A 26,128-nucleotide genomic window follows, 5' to 3' on the forward strand; every position below is an offset into this window, starting at 1 on the left:
TCCTATCAATGACAGTACCTCTCTCCGATTCCTCCTCCTCCACCGTTCCCTCCGTGTGTGCTTCCACCCATGCTCGCAGACTAGTACGGAGCTCCTCTCTTTTGGCCCCTCGCCTGACAAACACTCCCCTCTCCTGACAGAAATCCTTGAGCTGTGCCACTGTATAGGTCTCCAGCTCTGACATCTCGAATTCCATCTTGTCAGTGAAAAGTGTGGACAACCACCCCGAAGTAGGTGACCAGGATAAGAATTTTGAGGGTCACTTCCCCCCACCTCCAGGAAAGAATTTGGAAAAAGCAAAACGTTGAATTTGAGGGCCGCTAGGAGAAAACTCCGGGTGTGTACCTGTGGTGCACACTGAATTATTATGGGGTACAAAACAAGCACGGCTCGCAATCCCACCCGCTGAGCACCAATTTTATGTTGGACCTGCGATGGGCAAGCCCAGCACAAAGGGGGTAGCTTGGCACAAGTGACAAGGCGAGTGAAGGCTGTAGTGTTAAGCCGGCTTTGACACAATAATAACCCCCTGTGCAGCCACACCAAAAAGAAGGACACCACACCACTGCTGTAGAAAAATACGATTCCTTTATGTAAAAATTCTCTGTAAATAGGGATGATTGAGATAGCACATATACATTTCTTTTAGTCACACATTTCAGGGCTTCAATTCTGTAATGAGTAGTTCCATAAATAATATCAAGAATAAATAGCATCAATAAATGGAATAAATATCAGGAATAAATATCACAAGTCAATAGATTATATATCACTTTCGCCTAGCAGAATAAATACTGGTTCATTTACATAAATAAACACATGTTCATTCTGGTATCGCTGCCACCAATTAAATATTTTAGGAACATTTCATTTGCATTACGTTTCAATTTGGAAAGATAACTCTTACAGTTTGTGTTGGTTTCAATAACAATGCATACAGGCTTCTCTGGGCACAGAATGCGTTTTGGGACTCTTTAAGGCTCATTCAAGGAGTACGCGCGTGTATCTAAAAAGGCAAGGAAACACAGTGAACATCTCATTTGCACGCGGCTACCACCGGGATAGGATCTCTGCTTGCCGGTGGAGTCTCTACGCGCCTACGGGCTTTGTCATCGCTTGCACTCAGGCGGCACCAGTACAAAGTCTCAGGAAGCGCTCTACGCTGGTGGGGCTCGGAGACGTCCGAGCTCCCCTCTAGAGGCGCCTGTCGCGAAGGGGGCACAGTCGACGATCGCGGTCGCGGCGAACTTGCTCTCGCCACGCGACTCGTGAAGTCTGTCGCAATTCACAACCGGGGGGCGGGGAGGCACACGATATAGGCCACAGTCTTTGGGGATGATGAGGCACTCGCTGGGCAGGCGCTGTAGGCGCAAGGTCACCGCTAATGCAGATAACTGGAACGCCAGTCAGGGTCAATGCCAATGACCTTTGCCACTCTACTGCCCACGCTACCAGCCACCTCAGGGGTCAACAGGGCAGGTGTCTGTTAGACGGGGACCTGGAGGGTCGGCCGAGCACAAGGGGAGAGGCCTCCGGTGAGGGCCGTCTCCAGCGATCGTACAGACAAGTAACTTCCCCCCCACAGATGGACACCACACGAAGATCAGATTAACACCTTTTATAGGCCGTTCTTGAAGTAAGGTAGTACGGTACAATGAGATCAGGACACGATGATCCTCTCACTTCTAGTCTCTATTAGGGAAAGGGGGTAGCGGGACAGTCTTGGTACCCGTAGGTACGGAGGTGAAATGGTGATAGCTCACAATCCTCGAGCTCGGTGTTCGGGCGGGTCAGACCGCGGCAGCGCCAGCAGGTCCCGAAGAGGTCGTAGGTGGAAACGGGCCGCGGCAGCGCCAGCAGGTCCCAACGAGGATGAAGGTTACAACGGGCCGCGGCAGCGCCAGCAGGTCCCACGAGGATGAGGGTTACAACGGGCCGCGGCAGCGCCAGCAGGTCCCTCGAGGATGGAGGTTACAACGGGCCGCGGCAGCGCCAGCAGGTCCCACGAGGATGAGGGTTACAACAGGCCGCGGCAGCGCCAGCAGGTCCCTCGAGGATGGAGGTTACAACGGGCCGCGGCAGCGCCAGCAGGTCCCACGAGGATGAAGGTGACAACGGGCCGCGGCAGCGCCAGCAGGTCCCACTAGGATGAAGGTTGCAGAAGGCCGCGGCAGCGCCAGCAGGCAGGACAATAGTTCACAAGGCAGGGCTGCGGCAGCGCCAGCAGTCCGTCAAGGATGAGTTCGTCGCGGTGTCTCTCGACTCCAGGATACAACTGCCTTCCTGTTCTGGGGCTGCCTCAGTTATAGGTCTGGCGCTCTTTGATGTCCGGACCCTCGCTCTTGGAGGTCGGGAGGTCCGGGATGAGGGAGTCCAGACACCCAGCAGGGGGGTGGAGCCAGCGCCCGGGGAGGCTGGGGGTGATCGGCACCTGGCGGGAGAGAGCCATCGACACTCCTTACTCCTATTGACCTGCCAAGTGGTCCGTTCCCTCCTGGGTGGATGGTGGTGCCGGGATGTCGGGCCTGGCCAGGCCCGGGGTTGGGGTCGAGTTGAGGCCACGCGGCCTCGTGGCGCAGTGTCTAAGATGGCGGCTGGTCCGGGCAAGGGTGCTGACGGTGGCCCAGGCCAGGGACACAGGGATTCCCGGGAGCAGACGTCCCATGGGGGACGGGTTGGGGGTTGCTTCTGCGGGTAGGACCTGGAAGGCCGGGACCAGGGCCCTGTCATGCGGGGAGGGAGCGAGCCCTTCATGGGGCCTGTCCAACATGCGTCCCCCCCAGCTGAAGGCGGGGAGAGTCACCCATCTTCTTGGGGACTTTCCTCGTCGAGGCGGAAAAAACGGGACAGGCCGTCCGCGTTGGCGTGGTCTTGACCAGGGCGATGCTCTACAGTGAAGTCCATCCCCTGCAGGGAGATGGACCATCGCAATAGTTTGGGGTTCTCCCCCCGCATTTGCATGAGCCATTGCAGGGGCCGATGATCTGTTTGTACCCGGAAATGGGTTCCGAAGAGGTACGGCCGGAGCTTCTTGAGGGCCCATACTACTGCGAAGGCCTCTCGCTCAATGGTGCTCCAGCGCTGTTCTCGGGGCAGTAGGCGTCTGCTGATGAAGGCCACTGGTTGGTCGACTCCTTCGGGGTTCAGTTGGGAGAGGACGGCCCCAATACCATGGTCGGAGGCATCGGTCTGCACGATGAACTTGCGGCTGTAGTCGGGGGCCTGGAGTACAGGGGCGGTGCACATGGCGGCCTTCAGCTTCTCGAAGGCCGCTTGACAGTCGGGAGTCCAGTTGACTCTTTTTGGGTGGTTCTTAGACGTGAGTTCCGTGAGGGGGCCCACAATGCTGCCATAGTCCTTCACGAACCGCCGGTAGTATCCGGTGAGCCCCAGGAAGGCTCGGACCTCGGTTTGTGTTTCGGGGGGTTGCCAGGACTGAATGGCAGCTACCTTGAGTTGGAGGGGGGCCACCAGACCGCTCCCCACTTGGTGTCCGAGGTAGGTCACGGACCCCTGGCCGATTTGGCACTTGCTGGCCTTTATGGTGAGGCCGGCCTGTTGGAGGGCCTGCAGGACCTCTCGGAGGTGGTGGAGGTGGTCTGTCCAGTGGCGGCTGTATACCGCGATGTCGTCCAGGTAGGCGGCGCTGAATTCTTCGAGGCCCGCCAATACCTGGTTCACCAGTCTTTGAAAAGTGGCTGGAGCGTTCTTCATGCCGAAGGGCATCACTCTGAAATGGTAGTGCCCATCCGGGGTGGAGAAAGCGGAACGTTCTTGGGCCCTGGGGGAGAGGCCGATCTGCCAGTATCCCGCTGTCAGGTCGAAGATGCTTAGGTAGCGAGCTGCCCCCATGCGGTCGACTAGTTCATCTGCTCGGGGGATAGGGTGAGCGTCGGTTCGAGTGACCGCGTTCAGGCCCCGATAGTCAATGCAGAATCGGAGCTCCGGTGTGGTGCCCGGGGCCGCGGCCTTGGGGACCAGGACGACCGGGCTGGCCCAGGGACTGTCCGAAGGCTCGATGACCCCGAGGGCGAGCATCTTGGAGACTTCTTCTTGGATGCATGTACGTACCCGATCCGGTACTCGGTACGCCCGGTGTCGGACAGGAGGACTGTCCCCAGTGTCCACGTCGTGCAGGCACCAGGAGGTGACTCCGGGTGCGAGGGAGAACAGGTTTGCGAACGGCAGCAGGAGGGCCCGACAATCTTGACGCTGCTCTGGGGTCAGGGCCTCGGAGAGTCGGACCCCGTCCACCGAACCATCTTTTTCACGGGTCCTCAGTAGGTCAGGGAGGGGCTCGGAGTCTCCTTCTGCGCCACTGTCGGTAGCCATCAGCAGGCTGAGCTCCGAGCGCACGAAGTGGGGTTTGAGTCTGTTGGCGTGGAGAACCCGGAGGGGGTTCCGGGGGGACTCCAGGTCGATGAGGTAGGTGACGGGACTCTTGCGCTCGATCACCTTGAAGGGCCCTGTCCATTTGTCCTGCAAGGCACACGGTTCGATGGGGGACATCACCCATACCTGCTGACCCGGTTCAAACTCGATGGAGGAGGCATGTTGATCGTACCACTTCTTCATGTCCTCTTGACTGGCCTCAAGATTGGCTTTGGCGATCTCCCTGAATTTCCGGGTCTGATTGCGGAGGGTCAGGAGGTACTTGTAGACGTCTGGAGGGGTTTTTAGGGGGGCCATTTCCCATTCCTCCTTCACTAGGCTGAGAGGCCCGCGAACGGGGTGTCCGTACAGGAGTTCGAAGGGGCTGAAGCCGAGGGACTTCTGGGGGACTTCTCGGTAGGCGAAGAGGAGGCACGGTAGTAGCACGTCCCACTGGCGGCGTAGGGGTTCTTCTAGCCCCATGATCATCCCCTTGAGAGTGCGGTTGAACCGCTCGACCAGTCCGTTTCCCTGGGGGTGATAGGGGGTTGTGAATCGGTAAGTGACCCCGCACTGCTGCCAGAGGGATTTCATATACTTTGAAATAAAGTTCGTACCCCTGTCGCTGACGACTTCCCGGGGGAAACCCACTCGAGAGAAGATCCCCATTAAGGCTCGACCCACTACTGGGGCTGTTATAGTACGAAGGGGGACCGCCTCAGGATAGCGGGTGGCGTGGTCCACCAGGACCAGGATGAAGCGATGCCCTTATGCTGTTCGGGGGTCCAGGGGCCCCACAATGTCTATTCCCACCCTTTCGAACGGGGTGGTCACCACGGGGAATGGTTGTAGGGGTGCCTTGAGTTTGCGGCCGCTCTTCCCGCTGGCCTGGCAGGTCGGGCAGGACCGGCAGTGGTTGGAGACGTCATTTCTCATTTTGGGCCAAAAAAAATGAGTCACCAGGCGGTGGTAGGTCTTGTCTTGCCCCAGGTGCCCAGCCAGGGGGACATCATGGGCCAAGTTCAACAGGAAGTCTCTGAAGTGGATGGGCACCACCAGCACTCGACCGGCCCCCAGCTCTGCGATTCTCTGCTCGCTGTACAAGAGATCATTGTCCCAATAAACCCAGTGGGCCCCGGTGGTGTCTCCTTGGCCCTGGGCGAGCGCTTGCTGTCGCAGTCCCTCGAGGGAGGGACAGGTCTTTTGCTCCTGCCGGAATTGTTCTTGGGTGGGCCCCCCTTCTTGACGCCACTGAGCCAGGTCGGGAAGTTCGGGGGGCTGTGCGGACCCCTCTGTGGTGGGTTCCGGGTGGTCGGTATGGATGAAGTCTTCTTCTGGAGCGATCGAGGGCGGAGGTGCTGACCATTCCGGTTCTTCGGTTCTAGGGATGGTGCGGGTGGCCATGGACCGGGTGGTCACGCACGCCCAGTCCGGGAGACCCAACATCCCCAGATGCTCTCTTCTTTCAACAGCTGCCCACGGGGAGCTCTCGAGATCGTTCCCCAGGAGGCAGTCCACGGGGGCATCGTCACGGACAGTTACTTTCAGCATGCCGGACACTCCTCCCCATTCGAAGGGGACGCAGGCCATCCGACACAGGCTCTCCGAATTGTCTGCCGATCGGACGGGGCAAAGCACGTTTGGCAGGATTTGTTCTGGGGTCACCAGGTGACAACGGACGGCCGTCACACTGGCCCCGGTGTCACGCAGTGCCTCGGCCTTGCGCCCATTTATGCTCACCCATTGGCTGTACTTCCGAGTGTTGGCGGGCAGGGGAGTCCGCGGGACCATGTCTCTTCCTCCTAGGCAGGCCAGGGTCATGGCGGCGGGTTCCCACTCGAACTGCTCCGACTCGTATGCTTCAGGGTCTTCGGAGACTTGTTCTTCTCCTAGGGCGGCGGCCGCCACCTGGCGGGGCCCGGGAACCTGGTTCTTCGGGCAGGTCGGGTCACTGGCATAGTGGCCGACTCGCTGGCATCGATGACACGTAACGTGGGTTCGGAACCCCGGGCGCATCGGGGGGTTTCCCCGGCCTGCTGGGGGCGGGGTGGCGTTAGCGGGAGCGACTGGGACAGCGTCTCTGCCCCGGCCCTGTCCTCCTCCTCCTCCCCGGGGACGATGATGACCTTGGTTGGTTCTGTTCTGCTCGTTCGGCCCACTCCGGGCCACTCGGGTGCTCTCCCACCGATCCGCCTCGGTGGCGAGCTGCCGTGGTTCAGTCAATTTACTGTCGAGGAGGTGCTGCCTGAGCTCGACGAAACAGTTGTTGGAGAGGTGCTCCCACACAATGAGATTGAAGAGTTGTTCGTAAGTGGTTACGTTGTTACCCTTGATCCATCCCTCGAAGGCCCGGCTGAAATAGTTCACGTATTCCAACCAAGTTGTACCTGGGATCCGGGTGCAGTTGCGGAACCTCTGGCCGTACATTTCGGGCGTAAGCCCATATCGACTGAGGAGGGCGGCCTTCATGTGGTCATAGGACGTCATTTGATGGTCCGGAAGCTGCAGCAGGGCATCACGGCCCTCATTGACGAATCTCCCCCATAGACCGGCTCCCCAGTCACTTCGAGCGACCCGGTGGGCAGTCATGGCGATCTCATAGGCCTTGAACCACTGCTGTATGTCGTCGTTTCGGTGATATTCTCGGACCACATCCTTGGGGATGTGGACCTTCTGCTCGGTAGTACCCGGGGAGCGCGGTGACTCGGGCACCCCTAGGTTTTTGTTCAGTTTGCGCATTTCTATCTCTGCTAGTTTGCACTCGTGCTCGTATGCCAGTCTTTTTTCTTCGAGATCCCTCTGTCTCTGTTTTTCCTCTCGCTCTTCTCTGAGCCGTAAGTGTTCTAAGTTTATTTTTTGTTCCGCCAGCTTCAATTCTCCTTCTAATTTGAGCCGTGCCAAGTCTAACTTATGTAGTCTATTTTTTTCCCGCTCCTGGATCTCCTCTCGGGAGGGGCTTGTTCTCCGTTCTTCCGTCAGGGTGGTGTTGACTTCCGGGGCTTCGGGGTCCCGGGGGGTGGCGGTATTCGTCTCTGTCCAGGCCTCTAGGGCGTTTTTGAAGTCTTTTTTTGTGCTTAGCCCGGTGGTAGCAATGCCTAAGTCCATGCAAAATTGTTTGAGCTCTCGGTGGTTGTATTCTTCCAGCTTTTCCATCTGGAACTTCTCTGCCGATCCGCTCTCTTTGGTCGTCATTGTGGTTTTAGTCGTAGGGTGAGTTACTGTCTGTACGGTACGCGTTGGTTCGGATCGCGCCGCTGGCCACCAATGTTAGACGGGGACCTGGAGGGTCGGCCGAGCACAAGGGGAGAGGCCTCCGGTGAGGGCCGTCTCCAGCGATCGTACAGACAAGTAACTTCCCCCCCACAGATGGACACCACACGAAGATCAGATTAACACCTTTTATAGGCCGTTCTTGAAGTAAGGTAGTACGGTACAATGAGATCAGGACACGATGATCCTCTCACTTCTAGTCTCTATTAGGGAAAGGGGGTAGCGGGACAGTCTTGGTACCCGTAGGTACGGAGGTGAAATGGTGATAGCTCACAATCCTCGAGCTCGGTGTTCGGGCGGGTCAGACCGCGGCAGCGCCAGCAGGTCCCGAAGAGGTCGTAGGTGGAAACGGGCCGCGGCAGCGCCAGCGCCAGCAGGTCCCAACGAGGATGAAGGTTACAACGGGCTGCGGCAGCGCCAGCAGGTCCCACGAGGATGAGGGTTACAACGGGCCGCGGCAGCGCCAGCAGGTCCCTCGAGGATGGAGGTTACAACGGGCCGCGGCAGCGCCAGCAGGTCCCACGAGGATGAGGGTTACAACGGGCCGCTGCAGCGCCAGCAGGTCCCTTGAGGATGGAGGTTACAACGGGCCGCGGCAGCGCCAGCAGGTCCCACGAGGATGAAGGTGACAACGGGCCGCGGCAGCGCCAGCAGGTCCCACTAGGATGAAGGTTGCAGAAGGCCGCGGCAGCGCCAGCAGGCAGGACAATAGTTCACAAGGCAGGGCTGCGGCAGCGCCAGCAGTCCGTCAAGGATGAGTTCGTCGCGGTGTCTCTCGACTCCAGGATACAACTGCCTTCCTGTTCTGGGGCTGCCTCAGTTATAGGTCTGGCGCTCTTTGATGTCCGGACCCTCGCTCTTGGAGGTCGGGAGGTCCGGGATGAGGGAGTCCAGACACCCAGCAGGGGGGTGGAGCCAGCGCCCGGGGAGGCTGGGGGTGATCGGCACCTGGCGGGAGAGAGCCATCGACACTCCTTACTCCTATTGACCTGCCAAGTGGTCCGTTCCCTCCTGGGTGGATGGTGGTGCCGGGATGTCGGGGCCTGGCCAGGCCCGGGGTTGGGGTCGAGTTGAGGCCACGCGGCCTCGTGGCGCAGTGTCTAAGATGGCGGCTGGTCCGGGCAAGGGTGCTGACGGTGGCCCAGGCCAGGGACACAGGGATTCCCGGGAGCAGACGTCCCATGGGGGACGGGTTGGGGGTTGCTTCTGCGGGTAGGACCTGGAAGGCCGGGACCAGGGCCCTGTCATGCGGGGAGGGAGCGAGCCCTTCATGGGGCCTGTCCAACAGTGTCAATCTGGTGTCAAGTCTGGAATCTAAAAGGAATCTCAAATGAATCTAAAATGGCCACCAGGGACTGAGCCTTATATAGCCAGTGCCCTGGGGTGCTGGCACGAGCCAGAAGGTTCCAGAACCTTCTCTGGCTGTGACAATGACATGGCCCTTTGGAGGTGTATTTAGGCCACACAGAGCCACCGTACTGTGGTTCTGGAGCAGCCATTTTGTGTACCTGAGAGGAAATAAAGAAATTCTTGTCAGAAGAACGCGCTAAACAAAGGGCGCCAAAACCTCCAAAGGTCAAGGTTCATGAAGGCTCCAATGGGAGTCACTCACATGAAGGAAAAGGGTGTCTACCATTTTAGGGCCATATCTTTGGGTTGACAACCCCAGTTTGTAATGCCACCGGTTTCACCATGTCTTGTAAATAGGTGCCACAAACCTGGTGAGCAACTAGGCTTCAAGGAACATCTAACCCCATGAAACAACACATAAAAAGTCCTGGCAGACAAAGAAAAGCGACAAATTTTGGGAGGTACAGGGGAACAAAAGAAATCATAATGGTGAGGGGACTCTTAGAAGCAGACAGGTCTAACACCTGTGCTTCGATGTATGCTATGCGGAGAAGAATGCGCGTTGGACGTCTGTCTTACACTAACAATCAGAAGTACCATTGGATACAGATACTTTGCTACGTCCTGTAACGGCTCATGCATCGTGTTGTCCCCAGCGGTTACCCATCCTGATGACGGCATTCGTTGAGACTTCACCACTGCGATTAAAGGGTAGTGAAGTGCGAGATGAGAGCAACATCACCCAGGTACGACCTTCTGTGAGCACTGCTGATCCTGTCATCGATGATAGCAATCATGCTCACGACTGCACAGTTGCGGCATTTTCCAACTTGGTCGAACTTTCACCTGAAGCGGTAAACTGCTTTTTTGAAAGTCTGTCTGAAATGATGTTTTCCCCCAAACAAAAGGAATAACTTTTAAGCAAACTAGTACACAGCGTTCCCTGAACTCTGAATTTGGCCTTCGGCTTTGATAAACCAAGCTACTGAACATATTTGGAACTATATTTTTTTCTCTCTCCCCTGAAAGCGAAATTATTTTTTTTCCCGATTCCAAAATATTTACCTTTTTTTGGCACATGTACTCTGCTTGAAGTAAAACTATTCTTAGAGAACAGAGCTTCTATTTTAGGAACTCTAAAAGACAATATATCACGTCAGCCTCTAGCACATTTACAGCAACTGTATTTATATGTGATGGAATGGTCTCGACCCTTTTTTCTGTATTAAGAGCCATTTCATGTGTAAATTTCGCAAATCATTCATGCCGATATATATATGCATCCTTTTTAATGAATGATTACACTGCTTAGAAAGCGTACAGTACCTATAATCATTTTCATGTATTTCGCATACACCATTTCAAATGCAAAAATGTATTTTGGGGTGGGTTGGTATACACATGCACCTTTTATGTTTACTATTGCTTAAGTTTTAGTAATGATGGACATTAATTCGTGGAGTGGGTGTAGTGTTTTATCTAGGAAACCTGAATCGATATTAATATTCATATCCATAATTCAGTCGTAGCACATGCTGTCACATTAAGCAAGGCTACTTCTCCGGCCCCCTAGTAAAGCACACCGAGTTCTCTAAACAAAACCAAGCCTCCAGCAACCTGGGAAATCCCCCTTGCTATTGTTTTGATTTCGTCCTAGAACTCCTGTAAAGCACTGTAAGAACGGCCAGTTCTTAGTGACATCTTTATTGACGTCTTATGTCCAACCTTACGTCAAACCCAGGCACCTTTCAGGTATAAATATACCAACGTTGCCTTAAGCAAACACACGGTGGTAATTCTGGATCAGAGCAGCTATCTACTTCCGAAAGCCCAGCTGATGCGAGAGCCCACGGACGCTGCCCCTCCTCCTTGACGTGCTGAGAAAGACGCTCTCTTTTATCCTGCCGAGAAATCCAGCTCCGGCGTTTCCAGCCTACCCTTGCGGGTTGCTGGGATATCGAGTCCTGAGAGAGAGAGATACCAGACCTCCTGCTTTCTATTACCCAGGTACGGAACTGACTAAACCCTTACAGAGAATTCTTGAGTCAGATTCTTGGCAAAACAAACTTAACTTAAACTGCTACTTACTTACTCCCTCCCACGTATTAGGCTTAGGTCAGGTACACCGGGATAGGCGTAGTTAGAAGCACCAGTTGAGTACGATTAGTCAATGTATATATGTATGTATCTATTTTAAAGTATCATATGGCTAAGAAACCATATCAATGCTTTTACAGTATTATTTTATAATCCTCCTTTTACTGTACGCACTTTACTTTACCATGAGCATTACAATCGTGGCAATTCATTTCTCTTGTATGAGGAAGAAGACTGCTCAATAAATAACACCTTTTATTGAAAACGCCCGTCTCTCTTTTCTCTGCATTCTGGTGAAACTAATTACGCACATTTGGCTGAGTGAAATAGCTGTCTTTTGTTTTCACACAACTCTAGAGATACACTCTTATTCAGGGAGAGCAAAGTTGTCATGTTTTATGGTTGTCAGAAGCTAATCCCTTCTTGTCTATCCAGGGAGGTTAAATTCCTCCTCGTTTATTCGAGAAAGTTTCTAGTGACCTCTGAGCTAGCTGGCAAACCTTAAGTCTAATATAGTCAGTAGAGACCTAGATAACCTCAGTCCTACGTCTACACTGCTGAATATATTATTCCAATGTGCAGAGCCTATTGGGAATATAGGAACTACACTACAAAAGGATATGCATAAATCCCAGACCATCTGATCAAAACGGCATTCTCGCAAGACCCAGGGTTGGATACCGACTTGCATAGACCTGGCATTTGCAGTTCTCACTTGTTGCGAAGAGTTTCAATGCTGGTTTCTCCCAGAAAAAGAACTTTCTGTCCAGCACTGACTGATCCAGCTCCCACTTGTGGTAGCTGTCCTTGGTTCTGCTGAGCATGTCTGCTAAGAGATTGTTTGTCCCGGGAACATGTTCGGCCCAAAGAGTTATCTTGTGTTTTGTCAGCAAGCTCCAGATTTCCTGAGCTTCCTTAGAAAGCATCAGAGATTTTGTGCCCCCTCTTTTGTTCAAGTAATGCATGCTGGAGGTATTGTCAGTGCGATCCAACACTGAAGACCCTGCTATCCTTTGTAGGAAAGCTTGGAGACTGAGAAAGATGGCTATGAGCTCCATGTGATTGATATGCATGCTCTTCTGGATTGGAGACTGTAGGAAAGTAGGATCTGCTTCTTATGGTTACCCCCAATTTTTGCTGGTTGTTACACTTTTTTGACTAGTCTGACTGGGATCCTTCTAATCAGGACCCCAGTCTATCTGCTTTCTCCATAAAATTTTATGCAATGTACTTTGGTACACTCCAGATTGAACACTGGGGTACCCTTATAAGTCCCTAGTATATGGTACCCATGTACCCAGGGCATAGGAACCCCAGAGGCCTCCCATGGGCTGAAGCATGTATTATGCCACCCATGAGAGGTCATGCAAAATGGAACTACAGGTCTGCCATTGCAGCCTATGTAAGCTGGTGCTTGCACCACTTACTTTAGATATAGGTTTACTATATCTATAGGTCACTACACTTAAAACGTATAAGTCACCCCTATAGCAGGCCTTAACAATCATGAAGGCAGGGTGCTGGGTTTTACCTGAGAGGGTGCCCCTGCATGAGCAGGGCCCCTCTGCAGCCTTCGAGAACCGTTCTCCCGGGTTGTCTGTGACTCAGCAAGACATATAGGTAGAGGTGCATTATAACCTCGCGGTAAATGCTATCTTGAAAACGGCTGAAACAAAATATGTTGTGTTTGGTATCAAACACCTTGGCATCATACCTCCACATCAGTAACCGGTGTGGGAGGTATGATTCCACCCTTCTGAAGCGAGCTTCGTGAGGTCACTGGTCTTTCCGGTACCAGCGTTCTCGACCCGGGCAACACAAAATGGTTGCTGCTGGCCAGAGACACATTTCTGCCCTCCTGCTGCTGAACCAAGCTCGAGCAGGGGAAGGCATGACAATAAGCATCCTGTCACCGGATGGTGTGACCACCTCCCAGGCAGGATTTAGTGTATTGGGGCTGGGTGAGTGCACTTCCAAAGTGCCTGCATCTGGCGCACACTTGGTGTCCCTGTGCATAGTCCAACTCAAACCAGTTCTGGGAGCCATTGGCTCCTGCTCTGGCGCGAAACTGCACAAATGACATGGGAGTAACCTCCCTGTCTGTCCTGACCCTCCACTCGGAGGGTCCCCAGGATCTGTCCAACCCTCTCCTGTGGGTACATAAGGGCTTACCTGGCTGTAGGACCTTAGATTTGATGCAGACAAGATTCTGAAACAAGAAACCTCTGACCTTCGACCATCTGGACACTCTGGACTTTGACTGGGCCCGACTTCGTCTCCCTCTCCGTCCAAAGCATCGTCTGTGCTCTTGTACCATACAGGCCTGTGGAGCATTAAGTACATCTGAAGAATCTCCCTTGGGGTGATGGAGTCACTCCCCTGCGTTCGCAGGCACCGTAACGCAACTGACGGTCTGCTGATCCTGAGCTCCTGCGAACACTGAAGGCTCCAGCAACACACATGAGGTGGGTTCTGAAGTTCCTTGAGGTCGAGATGCCCTCTCACCGAGTTTGATGTCAGTATCCCTCGTGGGGACCGTATAACCCGAATCCCTGTGCACCGCGTACTTTTGCAAGTGCATTTACTTGTTGGCGATTATCGAGCTTGTGCATTGGACTCCGTGTAGTCCTGACCCTGAGCTGTATTTCCACTAAAGAACTCTGGCCTCCTCGCACCGACTGCTCCGTGGGCTGGTACTTTGTGATTTTGCTCAAGGTCCCATCGCGACTCCTGGTCAATCGGCCTGTGGGTCCTCCTGAGGGTCATCTTGAATTATGTTGGGCTTTCCTGGTTGCTCTAGATGTGCCATGACTCCCCATTGCTTGGTGAGTCTCCTGGACCTTGCTGGTCCACACCGTAACCTGCTTGACCTTCCTGCGTGGATTGCTGTTGCCAAGGCTTGTTGGTGCTCCAGCCGGACACGACCACTCAGCATTCGACATCCTTCGTGGTACAGCTCGCATGTGGCTCCTGGTCGTCGCCGACGTCTCCTGGTCCTTGTGGCTGCAGAGTCAAGCATCCCTTCTTCACACCTGAAGCACCCGACATCGGTGGGCATTCGGCCACTGAGCCCCTGGTCATCCTGAAGTGACCCAGACTCTGTCCCCTCTGCTTTCAAGTTCCTTCCATCATGAATCCACCCTAGGATTCCAACTGACACTTTCTTGATTCCCGACTGCATCTCTTCTTTGCAACCCTCCATTGAAAACTACAGCGGTTTCCGACACCACTCCAGACCTATGCACCCGGCTCTCCTGGGATAGGTAAATTGGGTACTGCAGTATCCACGGGTGGGGTGGCTCTCCAACCTCCTAAGTTCCAAAGGGTTTCCTCGAAGTCCACCGAGAAGGGTAATTAAACTTTAAAACTGTAACCCTGACTTCCCCATAGAATTGTACGGAGCCCGCGGTCGTGTTAACATACTGCACCCGTCCTGCTTGGGGTCCCTGTTTACTCACCTTGGGTGGTTCCTTGGGGTCCCAGCAATTCTACGTGCTATAGACACTGTCTGGACTCCAGTCATGGTTCTTATACCACTATTTTAGTGCATGGTTTGGTCTCCCCCTGGAGCCTACTGTGTATTGTGCTACTTACAACTGTTTCTTTGATAAATAATTGTGTGCTTTATGTTGCACCCTCGTGTAGAGGATACTACAGAGTGTTATATAAATAAATACATATTTTTATAATTACTGTGTGGTTCTCCTTTCATTAAGTTAATACTAAAGGTGATATTCTGGTAAAACAGGCTGCTTTACATTCCTTCAAGATTAAGCCTGAAGGCTGCTCTCCATAGCTACCACTCGGATAACTTTCTAAAGGTTATTTTTGACCTCATGCATCATAAGGGTTGTTTGGACTGGTGCAAGGTGCCCACTTTAACTAGTGGATAGCATATACCAGGCCAACTTCTCACATAGACCACTTTACTTGAATTTGCAGGTCCTGCAGATGACCAGCCTAGCCCTCTAGGGAGGCATCTGTAGTTATTACAAAGTAAAGTATTAGAGGTAAGAACATGAGACCGGTGAGAGGTCTGGGACCACCAGGCTAGTGCTTCCATCATACCTGGTGTGATCTTCACAAGGTCCTCGAAAAATACTTCTGTTTGAATCCATTGCTTTTGGAGCTCTTCCTGTAAGGGTCTCATTCTCAGGCGTGCGAGAGGTACCAGATTGATCTCTGAGGACATCATGCCCAGAAGAGATTTGAAACGATTCACTAAAATTGACTTTTTTCTGGATAGTTTAAAGAGCCATTTCCTTGAGCCTCTATCACCTGTCCTGGGATAGAAAGGCTTTGTTTTGGACAGTATCTAAGGCTGCGTCCAGAAACATTATTCTCTTGGGTGGAGTAATTGATGATTTTTGATAATTTACAGTGAGACTTAATTTGTGAAACAACCGTAGGCAAGCATCTGATGGCCTTTGCCGCTTGAGATGCTGTTGGTGCTTTTATTAACCAGGCGTCATGGTGGGAAATACCCGATGACCATCATTCCTGAGAGACGCTACCACAGGGGGTAGGCATTTGGTAAAAATGTGGGGAGCTGATGAGGCCAAATGGGAGGGCTTTGAATTGGTAATGGGTGCTGGCTACAGCGAAGCATAAGTATTTGTAATGTTTGGGATGAATGGGGATGTGGTAGTATAGATCCTGTAATTCCAGAGTTGTGATGTGGTGTCTGTGGTTTAGGAGATACAGGATGTAGGACAGGGTGACCATTCGAAAGGGTTGTTTAAGTTAAAAAAATTCTAGAGGTCTAGGATGGGTCGCCCTTACCGTTTTCTTTTTTATTAGGGAAACACAGGAGTAGAAACCCATACCCTTCTGGGGATGGCAGACTTTTTCTATTGCTCCTTTGGCTAGCATGGTCAGGGCTTATCTTCTAAGTAAGTGGAGACAAGGTGGGAGCGCTCCCTTTGGTGGAGTTGTTGGCAGTCTTTTGACGAATTCCAGGGTATGACCAAAGGCGATATGGTCTAATACCCATCTATCTGCTGTTATTTGCCACCAGTTCTGGGAGAAATTAGAAATGGTTGCACCCGAGACTGGTGCGGAGTTGGATGCATTAGACACCTGAGTGGTCACTGTTTTCTATTGACTTCTCTGCCCTGAGGGATCTGTTTCCACCTAGGCTTTTGCTTGTTGTAGGCTGCCACTGGTAGTGGACAATAGGACTGCTGTTGGTAAGATGGCCTGTAGTGCTGCTGATAAGGCAGTTGAAAGCACTGATAACCCTCTCCATAAGAGAAATCTCTTCCACGCGGTCCCACAAAAGTGTAGAGTTCCCAACGACTTCGCCGTGTCCATGTCCGACTTGAAGGCTTCCCCCATCATAAGACATGTCCAGGATCTTTGAGTGGGCCTCAGGCAGGAAAGAGATGGCTTTTAGCCATTCTTGCCATCTTAACACTGTGGCTTCTGCCAGCAGATGAAATCCAGTTGAAGCTATGTCCATCGCTCAATCACTTATTTCAGAGTATATTCTCTCTCCCTCCTGAAGGATTCTATTAGCCCGCTACCGGGGGATACCTAATCAGGGTGGTTTTTCGGCCGCACAGCAATAGGCAGCAACGTTTTGCCAGCCGGCACTATATCGCACCATGTGCTGTTTTTAAAACCGAGTGTGTGTATCTGTGTATTTATTTTTAAATTGCTCACCTTTTATCGTGGTCTGTTGCTTCCCGCACCTATTTTGCCAGTGTCCGTTCCACCGCAGCATGTGCTGTTCGTGTGGAGGAACGTGGCTCCGCCCTCCTCTAGTCATTTCTGCTACCATGGGATACTTAATCAGGGTGGTTTTCCGGCCACGCAGCAATAGACAGCAGCACTTTGCCAGCCGGCACTATATCGCAGCGTGTGCTGTTTTTAAAACCATGTGTGTGTATCTGTGCATTTATTTTTAACTTGCTCACCTTTTATCTTGGTCTGTTGCTTCCCGCACCTTTTTTGCCAGTCCCCGGTCCACCGCAGCGTGTGCTGTTTGTGTGGAGGGATGTGGCTCCGCCCTCCTCTAGTCATTTCCGCTACCGGGGGATACTTATTCAGCATGCTTTTCCGGCCGCGCAGAGGGCGCGCCGAAGGCACGCCAAAGGCAAGCCCGTCTGCGCCAGGCCAGCGCCAGACGCCAGACATGCTGCCAATTTTGGGATATCTCATCGTACTTATTCCCAGAAGGAACTTCTAGCAACTAGAACATTGTCCAGTAGTTGTCTAGTCCATGGGCTAGAGGATTTAGAGGGTCCTTTCAGCTGCAAACAGTGCAGGTTTACATCTATGGTCCCAGCAGATGTGCAGGATTGTTCTCTTCCCCAGGCAAAAGTTTGAACATTTTTCACCTGAACTGCCACTCATTGGTCAAACATTGTGCTGATGTTTATGACCTTTTGGAAACCGAGGTGCCGGATACCCTGTTCTTAACGGAGACTTGGCTCTCGGAAGATTCAGTAGCAATCCCAGGGCTGGCACTTCCGGAGGGTTATGTCATCCACACTCTCAACAGAGACACAAGAGGTGGTGGTATTGCGGCTATTGTGAAAACTGGCTATGCCTGCTCCTTTATTAAACAGCCCATTGTAGGCTGTGAATGTGCTTGTTTTAAAATCACTTTCAATCCCAATTACACCATGACTGGGTTATTGATATATCGCCCACAGGGCCCATCCAAAGCTTTTAGGGATGCATTTATTGATACTGTCTGCCCCTTGGTGGCCAATTCTCCCAATTTTACGATCTTGGGAGATTTGAATATTCATTTTGATAGCCACTCTGATGTGGATGTGGGGAACTTGATGGCAGACTTAGTGGCCTGCCAGCTGGACCAGCGGGTTCCTGGTACCACTCATTCAGCCGGTCACCTGCTGGACCCGGTTTTTACCAACATTCCTTCCCTGATGACTCAACCACCGGTACCTATGGCTTGGTCGGACCATTTTTTGGTCCCTCTCTGCATTCAGGGTATAGCTCCTAAACGTAAACTAGACATCTCCCACTCCTTGAAACGCCCTTGGCACAAGCTAAACTGGGATCAATTTAAAACCCTTCTTTCGAGCTCTGCCGACAGATCCTGACAAAGCCTATTCAGCCTTTTCTGATTGGATTAGTCATCCGCTGGATAAGCTGATTCCAGCAAAGTGGTCCCCTAATCGTGTGTCCAAGTCAAATCCATGGTACAATGAAAAGTTAGCAGTACTTCGAAAAATTTGCAAAAAATGTGAAAGATCCTGGAGAAAGGACTTCGACTCTCTATCTAAAGTGCACTATCGGGACGCAGTAAGGATCTATCACAAGGCAATCCATATTAAACGCGCAGCTTTTTATGCCTTAAAAATTAGCAATAGTACTAATCCCGCCAAGAGTATTTTCTCCATTGTGTCAGATCTAAAAAATCAGAAGGAGACGGCTCGTCCATTAATCTCCTCGAGTCAGCAGTAAGAGGAACTCGCCTTATTCTTCTTTAAAAAGATAGAAGAGATCTATAAAGGCTTTCCGATGACTGTCCTGGGCGGTCCTGAAGTCCTTAGCAATGGGACGTTGAACACCTTAGAGGTTTTTCCTTAGATTGAGCAGGACCGGCTCTCTTTGTGCAAAAATTAAATCAGGTTCACCGGCCGATCCTCTGAAACCTGACCAATTCAGGAAAATGTTACCTACCATCTCTCCCCTTCTTGGTCAAGTGATCAACAAATCACTCAGTCTGGCGATTGTTCCTACAACATGGAAACAAGCTAGAGTACTACCATTGCTTAAAAAACCTTCTCTGGATGCCAAAAAAACTGAGAATTTTAGGCCAATCTCACTGCTCTCTTGGACTGCAAAAATTGTGGAAGCATATATCAATTCCATTCTTTCAGACCATTTGGCTAGTAATAATATACTCGACCCCTCGCAAAATGGGTTTCGTGCCGGTCATGGCACAGAGTCAGCGCTTCTGGCTGTACAAGAACACCTTTGGGCAGCATTGGACGCAGGACAGATGTCGGCTCTGATTCTCCTAGACCTCAGTGCCGCGTTTGATACTGTGTCCCATGCTATTTTGTTGCACCGGTTGAAAGAGGCAGGCATCAGTGGCCTTGCTTTGAAGTGGCTAGCGTAATTTCTTTCAGACAGGTCCTATCAGGTGACTGCTCCCCCTTTTTTTTCATCTACCTTTCCCATCAAGCACAGAGTACCACAGGGTTCCTCGTTGAGCCCTCTGCTCTTTAACCTGTATGTACAACCTTTGGCTGTTTTTGCCAAGAGCAGAGGACTGACGGTGGTTTTCTACGCCGAAGACACCCAGCTGGTGGTGGCACTTTCCAGTAACTCCAAGGACAACGCCGCTAAGTTCCAAGGTGACCTTGCGGCAGTTGCCGGCTGGATGATAGACAACTGCCTCCAGGTGAACGCTAGTAAGTCGGAGGTGTTGTTGGTGGGACGGGATCACAGGTTATGGAATGAGCATTGGTGGCCCAGGAATTTAGGTACCCCTCCTCCTCCTAAATAGGTGGTAAAGAACCTGGGGTTTGGATGGACTCTTCGCTCAGTTTTCAGACACAAACAAAGAAGGTAGCAGGCACGTGTTTTGGTCTACTTCGTGGGCTGAGACCCATCCTAGGCTTTTTTGACGCACCAACAAGACAGCTCATTATTAAAGCATTAATTATATCTAGGCTTGACTATGTGAACTCCTTGTACTTAGGGGCAAACAAGGCTGAAATACAAAGGCTACAGAGAGTTCAGAATGCCGCAGTTAGAGCTCTTTTGGGCTTGCATAGAGTCTGCTTGGTGTCTGGCAGTATGCGCTGCCTTCATTGGTTGCCCGTTGCTCAAAGTTATTGAGTTTAAAGCCCTCTGGATAGCCTTTAAAATTCTGAAGTTCGGATCCCCTAGCGTACTGACAGATCTGCTGTCTTTCTATGTCCCTTCCCATCAGCTCCGCTCCCTGGGCCAACATTTGCTGGCGGTCTCTAGAGTCAGGAAAACTCGAGCTGGAGGTCGTTCTTTTCGTTATAGAGCAGCTACTCTTTGGAACTCTCTGCCCCCCCCCCCCATATTCGTGGCCTGAATAATCTCACTGATTTTAGGAAAGCCATTAAAACTTTTCTTTTTCCTACTGTGTAGGCCGCTGTCCGTGGCACTGCTTCCGTTTTTTCTGCTGCTAGCGCTTGGACACCCCTTGGCTGGGGCAGCTGTCGCACTCTATTAATGCTCGAAATAGAACTAGAATAGAAATATTCTATCCTCTGGCACGAGATTTATCAGTGCACCAGTATATCGGACCACATTTGTCGGTTGTACTGGCCCAATAAGACAAGGGAATTATCAGTATGAACTGTGATGATAGACATTGATGAAAACCTTTCACGTGTATTGTGTAGGCGTCTGCCCTCTCGATCTGGTCGAGCTGAGATAGACGTAGAAGGATTTTTTGAACGAGCCTGAGCTGCTTGAGAAGTAACTGAGCCCGGCTTTGGGTGTCCCACCAAGCAGGCAGGTAAATCCTTTGGTGCCTTGTATTTTTTATTTATTAACAGCAAGACAGCCACTTCCATAGCTGGCTGTTGCATAATCCTTGTGCCTTCATTCCCAGATGTAGTCTACTGTGGGAATGGCGCACACCGACTTCCTTGCAGGCTCTTTGAAATCATATGAAAAGCAAATGGGGGTGGGGTCGCACACTACTCACACACCTGCGGTGTCGCCCCTAAGGACTCTGGTCAATGTAGTAAAGTGTTCGCGACGCATCATCTTTCGATCTTCTGCTATCTTCGCGGTCTTCGCCATCCCTGGAAACGTGTTTCGGGGTATCACCCCTCGTCAGCAGGGATAGGCCGTTTACTGGGGTTGCCGATGGCTGCCAATATCTGCCAGGTATAGTACCACTCAGGCGCGTAGGTGCGGGATCCCAGGCTCGTCAGCCCACTGCTCACAGGAGCTTTAAAGTTACAAATGGGGGTGGGGACCCCGCACCTGCGCACCTTTGTGTGGTACTATACCTGGTAATATTTGGCAGCACGCAGCAACCCCAGAAGATAAGAAGATGGCCTAATCCCTGCTGATGAGGGGTAAATACCCCGAAACACGTGTACAGGGAAGGCGAAGATTTGAAGATACGCGAGAATTCGAAAGAAGATGCATCGCAGAGAACAGTACTACAGTTACCATGGTCCTTAGGGGCGACCCCGCTGGTGTATTAGCAGTGTGCGACCCCATTTTGGTGAATGTTTATGCTCCTTGGAGCTTTGAGCTGACGAGCTCGGGACCCCGCACCTGCGCGCCTTCGTGTGGTACCATACCTGGTAATATTTGGCAGCACGCAGCAACCCCAGAAGATAAGAAGATGGCCTAATCCCTGCTGATGAGGGGTAAATACCCCGAAACACGTGTACAGGGATGGCGAAGATTTGAAGATACGCGAGAATTCGAAAGAAGATGCATCGCAGAGAACAGTACTACAGTTACCATGGTCCTTAGGGGCGATCCCGCTGGTGTATTTGCAGTGTGCGACCCCATTTTGGTGAAAGTTTATGCTCCTTGGAGCTTTGAGCTGACGAGCTCGGGACCCCGCACCTGCGCGCCTTTGTGTGGTACTATACCTGGTAATATTTGGCAGCACGCAGCAACCCCAGAAGATAAGAAGATGGCCTAATGCCTGCTGATGAGAATAAATACCCCGAAACACGTGTACAGGGATGGCGAAGATTTGAAGATACGCGAGAATTCGAAAGAAGATGCATCGCAGAGAACAGTACTACAGTTACCATGGTCCTTAGGGGCGATCCCGCTGGTGTATTAGCAGTATGCGACCCCATTTTGGTGAATGTTTATGCTCCTTGGAGCTTCGAGCTGACGAGCTCGGGACCCCGCACCTGCGCGCCTTTGTGTGGTACTATACCTGGTAATATTTGGCAGCACGCAGCAACCCCAGAAGATAAGAAGATGGCCTAATCCCTGCTGATGAGTGGTAATTACCCCGAAACACGTGTACAGGGATGGCGAAGATTTGAAGATACGCGAGAATTCGAAAGAAGATGCATCGCAGAGAACAGTACTATAGTTACCATGGTCCTTAGGGGCGATCCCGCTGGTGTATTAGCAGTGTGCGACCCCATTTTGGTGAATGTTTATGCTCCTTGGAGCTTTGAGCTGACGAGCTCGGGACCCCGCACCTGCGCGCCTTTGTGTGGTATTATACCTGGTAATATTTGCCAGCACGCAGCAACCCCAGAAGATAAGAAGATGGCCTAATCCCTGCTGATGAGGGGTAAATTCCCCGAAACACGTGTACAGGGATGGCGAAGATTTGAAGATACGCGAGAATTCGAAAGAAGATGCATCGCAGAGAACAGTACTACAGTTACCATGGTCCTTAGGGGCGATCCCGCTGGTGTATTAGCAGTGTGCGACCCCAGTTTGGTGAATGTTTATGCTCCTTGGAGCTTTGAGCTGACGAGCTCGGGACCCCGCACCTGCGCGCCTTTGTGTGGTACTATAACTGGTAATATTTGGCAGCACGCAGCACCCCCAGAAGATAAGAAGATGGCCTAATCCCTGCTGATGAGGGGTAAATACCCCGAAACACGTGTACAGGGATGGCGAAGATTTGAAGATAGGCGAGAATTCGAAAGAAGATGCATCGCAGAGAACAGTACTACAGTTACCATGGTCCTTAGGGGCGATCCCGCTGGTGTATTAGCAGTATGCGACCCCATTTTGGTGAATGTTTATGCTCCTTGGAGCTTTGAGCTGACCAGCTCGGGACCCCGCACCTGCGCACCTTTGTGTGGTACTATACCTGGTAATATTTGGCAGCACGCAGCAACCCCAGAAGATAAGAAGATGGCCTAATCCCTGCTGATGAGGGGTAATTACCCCGAAACACGTGTACAGGGATGGCGAGGATTTGAAGATACGCGAGAATTCGAAAGAAGATGCATCGCAGAGAACAGTACTTTAGTTACCATGGTCCTTAGGGGCGATCCCGCTGGTGTATTAGCAGTGTGCGACCCCATTTTGGTGAATGTTTATGCTCCTTGGAGCTTTGAGCTGACGAGCTCGGGACCCCGCACCTGCGCGCCTTTGTGTGGTACTATACCTGGTAATATTTGGCAGCACACAGCAACCCCAGAAGATAAGAAGATGGTCTAATCCCTGCTGATGAGGGGTAATTACCCCAAAACACGTGTACAGTGATGGCGAAGATTTGAAGATACGCGAGAATTCGAAAGAAGATGCATCGCAGAGAACAGTACTATAGTTACCATGGTCCTTAGGGGCGATCCCGCTGGTGTATTAGCAGTGTGCGACCCCATTTTGGTGAATGTTTATGCTCCTTGGAGGTTTGAGCTGACGAGCTCGGGACCCCGCACCTGCGCGCCTTTGTGTGGTACTATACCTGGTAATATTTGGCAGCACGCAGCAACCCCAGAAGATAAGAAGATGGCCTAATCCCTGCTGATGAGGGGTAAATACCCCGAAACACGTGTACAGGGATGGCGAAGATTTGAAGATACGCGAGAATTCGAAAGAAGATGCATCGCAGAGAACAGTACTACAGTTACCATGGTCCTTAGGGGCGATCCCGCTGGTGTATTAGCAGTGTGCGACCCCATTTTGGTGAATGTTTATGCTCCTTGGAGCTTTGAGCTGACGAGCTCGGGACCCCGCACCTGCGCGCCTTTGTGTGGTACTATACCTGGTAATATTTGGCAGCACGCAGCAACCCCAGAAGATAAGAAGATGGCCTAATCCCTGCTGATGAGGGGTAAATACCCCGAAACATGTGTACAGGGATGGCGAAGATTTGAAGATACGCGAGAATTCGAAAGAAGATGCATCGCAGAGAACAGTACTACAGTTACCATGGTCCTTAGGGGCGATCCGCTGGTGTATTAGCAGTGTGCGACCCCATTTTGGTGGGTCATATGAAAAGCAGTCTGACTGCTTGACAGACATTGGAAGCTGGAACTTCTTTGCAGCTCTCTCCATCAGGTTGTGGAGTCCTCCTATGTCATTCAGAGGCGAATCCACTGGTTGGGGAGCCAGTGGAGACGATGTAGGAATCAGACAGTCATTCCATTCCTGGTGGGAGGGATCGTCGGGAATCTCTCCTTCCTCTGGATCATTCATAATCCAATGAAGGAGGATCCTCCCTAGGAGGCACTGATATAGGCCTTTGTGTTCTTGGTGATGGAGGTTGAGGTGGAGCACTGGGCTGCACAGGTTATAGTGGTCTTGTAGGCTCTGGAAACCTCTTTTGATAATCACAGGGCATCCCCTGTAGGCTTTGCAATAATAATAGAAGCACTTGTACTAAAGCTTCTTGCGAAAGAGAGCAGCCCTACTGTTAGAAATGTTCTCCCTGAGGTCTCTCTGAATATCTTATTTGTGGCTCATAACATTATTTGTACTATTGCTCTTCCTCCTCACCCTCATCCTGGTACTGTGTGTGGAGTTCTGAGGAGCTGTGGGCAGTCCCAAATGAGCCACCATCCTTTGACTTTTTCACATCCAAAAGGCGACTTACAGGGAAAGGAGACACTTTACTGGGAGGATTGTGTTCCGGGAGGAGGACAGTCTTTGTCACTTTTAGTGTCATCGACTGTGTCATCAACGACATCGTCGCGTCGACACCTTTGTTATCTTCAATGATGACAATGTTTTTCGATTCGATGAGGCGGTCGTCGACAGGGCCGTTGTTGACTGAGGTACTTGTGCAGTCGACAATGCTTTTGTCGACGGAATAGATGGCGATGATAATTTGGAAGGCGTCGTCGGCGTTGTCGCCGACGCTGTCGAAGTAACTGTGGTGATTTTCGGCATCGAAATTCTGAAGGCGGTTTTTGGCCTTGTCGTTGACGGTTCCGAGGAGGACTTTGAAGGATGAACTCCAGACTTCACAGATGGAGTAGTAGGCTCAGACCTGCTAGTTCCTGAGGAGATTTTGGCTTGTTTCTCCTTTTAAGAACTATCTGTGATAGACTCTCACTCAGTCTACTTTAAGGCCTTCCTAGACTGTTTGGATTTGGTCATTACCACCAGGACAGAGACCCAGGAGGTCGATGAGGATACTTTTTCTTCCAGTTTCTCAAGCTCCTTCTCTACCTTAGGCCTTAGATGAAATGCTACTCTTTGGTTTTGCAAGGTGATTGGCTTCACTCTTTTATTAATGTGTAGTGTCATCATTGTGTCCATCGGGGACCACAAACACTTAAATAGATGGTCAAAGACTTTCAGTGCATGGTCTACATGGCAGCCACTTATCTGCATGGCAAAATAGACCAGTCCGGCGCTGTACTTCGCTTGAGAACTTCAGCTAGTGGGATTGGTGAGTCGGTCCCATAGTCATATATCCTCACTTTGGTAGCCCACAGCTCTGGCAGTGTCAGGAGTTTCCAGTAATACTGCTGATCCATAACATTCACTGAATCCCCTGAGTCGATTTTAGCAGTAACCTGTAATCCTTCCTTGTTCACTTCATAGGCTGGTTGGGGTTTCTTCAATTTCTCTGTTGAAGTCATATGCATGATGAGGAAGATGTCGTAGTTTTCTTTCTCTGGGTCACGCTCATCTCGTACAGTAATGCTCAACTATGTACTTTCTTTATTCTTCGATTGGACATTCCTGGCTGCAGGGGTAGTTATGGGTCTCCAAAGCAATTTCTTATCCCTTCCGCTACTGTGGGAGACATGACCAAAGTGATTGGGTTTGCCGCACTTGGAAGATCCTTTCCATTGTGCTGGACACTTCATCGTCCGATGAAGTTCACAACCACAACTGCCACAGTTGAGCAACTGGTGCCTTGTGTCATCAGAGGTCTCTCTGGTGGACTTCCTCTGCCTTATGACATCAACTGACTTCTGTTTTATCTGGTTTCAGGGTCTGTCTTGATGTGTACATGAGCCAAACCTGACTCCATCTGTTCTGCCCTGTTATACAATAGCTCATGTAACCTGGCTAATCTCAGCACTGCATCAAGTGTCATCCCAGATCTCATCTGAATTAGTACGCTAAGCACTGATGAACAACAGCCCTGTATTTGTTTAGCGCAATCTTC

The sequence above is a fragment of the Lissotriton helveticus genome, chromosome 12, assembly GCF_964261635.1.
Source record: "Lissotriton helveticus chromosome 12, aLisHel1.1, whole genome shotgun sequence".
NCBI lineage: Eukaryota > Metazoa > Chordata > Amphibia > Caudata > Salamandridae > Lissotriton > Lissotriton helveticus.